Here is a 5932-nt window from a genome sequence, read left to right on the forward strand (position 1 = left end):
TGGCCTCGCACCATCAGCGCAATGCTGATGACACCGCCCGCCTTCCGCCCCGCTCCCGACTCCCTTCCGCCCCTCTGTTGCCCCAAACAGCGCCCCAATTATGTTTTCGAAGATAATGGGGCAGTTTCCCTCCATTCCCCAGCCCATCGATTGGGCCGGTAATTCACCAAATAATTCTCTTTATCCGCCCACTCTGGATAAAGTAGTTTCTTCTGAATTCCCGACTTGGTGACTATCATATATTGGTGGCCTTTGGTTTTGCTCCTTTTCCACATGTGGCAACATTCTCTCTGTGTCCACTCTATCCAAACCTTTCATCATTTTAACGTTTTATAAAATGAGTCCGGCAGGAGTTTCAGCCACTTATCTGAAGGCCCCAATCAAAATGGCGGCAGTCTGAACTGCCCGGACCCCATCCGAAAACAGGTGGCGGTGGGGGGGGGAATGGCCCCCAGAGAGCCTGTAATAAAGAAGAGCGACATTTGTGAGGAAGCCTGGGCGATGGCAGTGTTTCTGCTGCCTCAGTCGGTCTCTCATAGCTGGTGGGCCCCATCACACTGCAAGTTATTCTTTGATATTTTTATAACTGATACATCAGTGTTAAACGCAACTTTTTTTCATTGTTTTTTAAAGCCCCGATGATTTTCCACCCCGAGTTGCTTGCAACAGTGTTTTGGCTATAATTCCTGTACAGTTCTGAGGGAGCGCTGCACTGTCGAAAGTGTCGTGTTTTGGATGAAATGTAAAACCGAGGCCCCGCCTGCCCTCTCAGGTGGATGTAAAAGATCCCATGTCACTATTCGAAGAAGAGCAGGGGTGTTAACTCCAGTGTCCTGTGCCTATATTTATCCCTCAATCAACATCGCTAAGACAGACAGATTATCTGGGCCAGTATCACACTACAGTTTGTGGGAGCTTGCTGTGCGCAAATCGGCTGCCGCGTTTCCCACATTACAACAGTGACTACACTTCAGAAAGCCCTTCAGAAGGCTGTGAAGGGCTTTGGGGCGTCCGGTGGTCGTGAAAAATTGGCCAAGAAATTGCTGGCAAAATAACGGCCAGTTTAATGAGGCCAGTATGTAAAAAAGCCAGCAATTTGTGGCCAGGAAGAGATACAATGTGAGTTGTGAATGGCCACAAGTTGCTGGACGATTTTTTGCCGCTCCCCCCCTTAGCCTCCCTAAAATTGGAGAACGCCCTCAACCTTGCCCCAAGTGTCGAGAAGTGGCGGCATTTGCACCGTAAGTACGAATGAATCTCGCTGCAGACATTCAGGGCTGGTAATTCATGTCGCAAGGACACTGCTAATACGGTGATTCATGGTCCTGACGTGAAACCTAACCTTGGAGGCCCAGAAACTGTATAGTCTCACTCCAGCAGGTAGTAAATTGTTGCTAGAGGTTTTTTTTAAAATTCTGTTTGCTGTTTATGGGAGCTTGCTGTGCGTAATTTGACTGCACTCCAAAAAGTACTTAATTGGCTGTAAAGCGCTTTGGGACCTCCGGTTATCGTGAAGGGTGCTATAGAAATGCAAGTCTTTCTTTACTTCTTTATCTCTAGTTACAATTTGTCGGGTAGATGCCAGTGTTGTAGCTGTACTGGAACAGCTTGGCTAGAGGCGTAGCTAGTTCTGGAGCACAAGTCTTCAGCACAACAGCCGGGATGTTGTCAGGGTCCACAGCCTTTGCTGTATCCAGTGCGCTCAGCCGTTTCTTGATATCACGTGGAGTGAATCGAATTGACTGAAGACTGGCTTCTGTGATGGTGGGGATCTCAGGAGGAGGCCAATATGGATCATCCATTCGGCACTTCTGGCTGAAGCTGGTTGCAAATGCTTCAGCCTTGTCTTTTGCACTCACGTGCTGGGCTCCGCCATCATTGAGGATGGGGCTATTCATGGAGCCCCCTCCTCCCGTTAGTTGTTTAATGGTCCACCACCATTCATGCCTGGATGTGGCAGGACTGCAGAGCTTTGATCTGATCCGTTGGTTGTAGGATCGCTTAGCCTTGTCGAGAGCATGCTGCTTCTGCTGTTTAGCATGCATGTAGTCCTGTGTTGTAGCTTCCTCAGGTTGGTACCTCATTTTTAGGTATGCCTGGTGCTGCTCCTGGCATGCTCTTCTACACTCCTCATTGAACCAGGGCTGGTCCCCTGGCTGGATGGTAATAGTAGAGTGAGGGATATGCCGGGCCATGAGGTCACAGATTGTGGTGGAATACAATTCTGCTGCTGCTGATGGCCCACAGCGCCTCATGGAGGCCCAGTTTTGAGCTGCTAGATCTGAATCTATCCCATTTAGCACGATGATATCCATGAGGTAACATAAAATTTAATCCAAAAGTTATCTATAGACATATAAATAGTCGTTCATAGGTGGTCCTTCGAACGAGGATGACTTTCTTCCACACGAGTTCACAGATGTTTCAATGAAGGACCTGACGTTGCAGTCCTGAACTCCAGTTGAAGGGTGGAAGATGCCTGTACGTGGACTTTTTTAACGTGGGGTGAGCGTTGCACACCAGCCACCACACGGGCTTGACGGAGCGAGGTCTTGGTCCAGTGGCAAGGGTTAACCAGGACGACTGGAGACCCGCTCTGCTGCATGGACCTAGTGCGCACACATATCGCAGTGTGGGCTGGGCCCGTGCTGCCCCTGGGCCCTCGCCTCTTCTGGGCCCCGAACTCTCATTCACCGCACCTCCGCCCACAATGTTCCAGGGCCCGGCACTCCAGCTCTATTTATAGCCCCGACCTGCGGTGGTGGTCTCACACAGTAAACGGGTCATAAAAGGTAATGGGGGTCTGGAACTCACTGCCTGAAAGGAGATAGAGGCAGAAATCCTCACCATATTTAAAAATACTTGGATGTTCACTTAAAGTGCTGTAACCTGCAGGGCTACGGACCAAGAGCTGGAAGGTGGGATTAGGCTGGATAGCTCTTGGTCGGCCATCGCAGACACGATGGGCCGAAATGGCCTCCTTCCTTGCTGTAAATTTCTATGATTCTCGGAGGGGTGGGCCCGATTAGGGCCCCAAAAGGAGGCCTACACATGGAGACAGAGGGCATGGCTCAGATACTAAACAAGTACTTTGCATCTGTCTTCACCAAGGAAGAAGATGCTGCCACTGACATAGTGAAGGAGGCGGTAGAGGAGACACTGGATAAGATCAAAATTGATAAAAGAAGGTACTAGAAAGGCTGGCTGTACCTAAAGTAGATAAGTCACCAGGACCAGATGGGATGCAGGCGAGGATGCTGAGGGAAGTAAAGGTGGAAATCGAGGAGGTACTTGCCACAATATTCCAATCCTCCATCGATACGGGCGTGGTGCCAGAGAGCTGGAGAATTGCAAATGTTACACCCTTGTTCAAAAAATAGTGTAAGGATAAATCCAGCAACTACAGGCCGGTCAGTTTCACCTCGATCGTGGGGAAGCTTTTAGAAATGATAATACTGGACTATACTGGAATCTTGGCCTTTATTGCAAAGGGGATGGAGTATAAAAGCAGGGACATCTTGCTACAGATATACAGGTATTGGTGAGGCCACATCTGGAATACTGCGTGCAGTTTTGGTTTCCATATTTATGAAAGGATATACTTGTTTTGGAGGCAGTTCAGAGAAGGTTGATTCCGGAAATGAGGGGGTTGACTTATGAGGAAAGGTTGAGTCGGTTGAGCCTCTACTCATTGGAATTCAGAAGAATCAGAGGTGATCGTATTGAAAGGTATAAGATTATGAGGGAGCTTGACAAGGTGCATGCAGAGAGGATGTTTCCACTGATGTGTGAGACTAGAACTAGAGGGCATGATCTTAGAATAAGGGGCCGCCCATTTAAAACTGAGATGAGGAGAAATTTCTTCTCTCAGAGGGTTGTGGATCTGTGGAATTCACTGTCTCAAAGAGCTGTGGAAGCTGGGACATTGAATAAATTTAAGACAGTTTCTTAAACAATAAGGGGATAAGGGATTATGGGGAGCGGGCGGGGAAGTGGAGCTGAGACCATGATCAGATCAGCCATGATCGTAGTAAATGGTGGAGCAGGCTCGAGGGGCCTTATGGCCTACTCCTGCTCCTATTTCTTATGTTCTTATGTTAACAGTCACTTGGACAAGTGTGGATTAATGAAGGGAAACCAGCACGGATTTGTTAACGGCAAATTATGTTCAACTAACTTAATTGAATTTTTTGATGAGGTAACAGAGAGGGCGTTTGAAGGCAATGTAGTTGATGTGATGTACAGGGACTTCCAAAAGATGTTCGACAAAGTGCCACATAATAGGCTTGCAGTAACGTTGAAGCCCATGGAATAAAAGGGACAGTGGCAGCATGGATACAAAATTTGCTAAGTGACAGGAAACAGAGTAGTGATGAACGGTTGTTTACAGGACTGGAGGCAGGTATACCGTGGTGTTCCTCAGGGGTCGGTACCAGAACCACTGCTTTTCTTCATATATGTTAATGATTTGGACTTGATGTACGGGGCACGATTTCAAAATTTGCAGATGACACAAAACTTGGACATATAGTGAACAGTGAGGAGGATAGTGATAGACTTCAAGAGGACATAGACAACTGGCGAAATGGGCGGAGACATGGCAGAAAAATGTGAAGTGATACATTTTGGTAGGAAGAACGAGGAGAGTTAATAGAAACTAAAGGGTACAATCCTACAGAGGGTGCATGAACAGAGAGACCTGAGGTATATGTGCACAAATCGTTGAAGGTGACAGGGCAGATTGAAAAAGTGGTTAAAAAAGCTTACGGGATCCTGGGCTTCATAAATAGAGGCATATGTACAAAAGCAAGGAAGTTACGATGAATCTTCATAAAACATTGCTTGAGCCACAACTGGAGCACCGTGTCCAATTCTGGGCATCGCACTTTCGGAAGGATGTGAAGGACTTAGAGAGGGCGCAGAAAAGATTTACCAGAATGGTTCCAGGGACGAGGGACTTCAGTTACGTGGATAGACTGGAGAAGCTGGGGTTGTTCTCCTTGCAGCAGAGTGAGAGGAGATTTGATGGAGGTGTTCAAAATCATCAGGGATCTGGACAGAGGAGAGAGACTGTTCCCATTGGCCGAAGGGTCGGGATTCTATCAATCCCACCCTGGGCTGTTGTATTTTTGCATTTTGTTTTGGGGTTTTTGCGACAATTCGATAGTTTCATGGTCACCGTTACTGATGCTAGCTTTTTATTCCATTTTGATTGTTAAGATTTGCATTTTAATCAATCGGGGGTTTAAATCAATCTGAGCTTTTTCAATTCAGCAATTCACCTGCTCCAATTGGTGAACAAGCAGATATTTCCTGATTAAATGCCTCTCATCTTCACTGCACAATACCTTATTGTATATTGACTATTTCCTGAAGATACAAATTATCCTTTTTAATAACAATTATGTAAGTAAAGTAAGGATTTATTTTTTCCAAAGAAATTGCAGCGAACTTTGCAGCAGTGCCGATGTGTTGCAGTTCCAGGCTCTTCCAACAGGTGTCCTCGGCCTCCTTTGCCGACAAGTTTCCAGTTCCACATCAATCCAACAGAGGTGCCGAGTCTGCCTGTACTTCAGATCACCAGATACACGATGATGGGAAAGGCCATTTGCCCATCGAAATTCATACGAACAATGACGGTCAGGTAAGGATCATCTGGTCCATCAAACCCGTCCCACACGATTGCGATACCTTGTGCATCACAGACGACGAGGTTCAACACCGCCTCCAGCGGGCCAGCGTAGCCTTCGGCCGCCTGAGGAACAGTGTTTGAACATAAGAATTAGGAACAGGAGTAGGCCATCTAGCCCCTCGAGCCTGCTCCGCCATTCAACAAGATCATGGCTGATCTGGTCGTGGACTCAGCTCCACTTACCCGCCCGCTCCCCATAACCCTTAATTCCTTTATTGGTTAAAAATCTATCTGTGACTT

This window comes from Pristiophorus japonicus, chromosome 19 (assembly GCF_044704955.1).
Source record: "Pristiophorus japonicus isolate sPriJap1 chromosome 19, sPriJap1.hap1, whole genome shotgun sequence".
Taxonomy (NCBI): Eukaryota; Metazoa; Chordata; class Chondrichthyes; family Pristiophoridae; genus Pristiophorus; species Pristiophorus japonicus.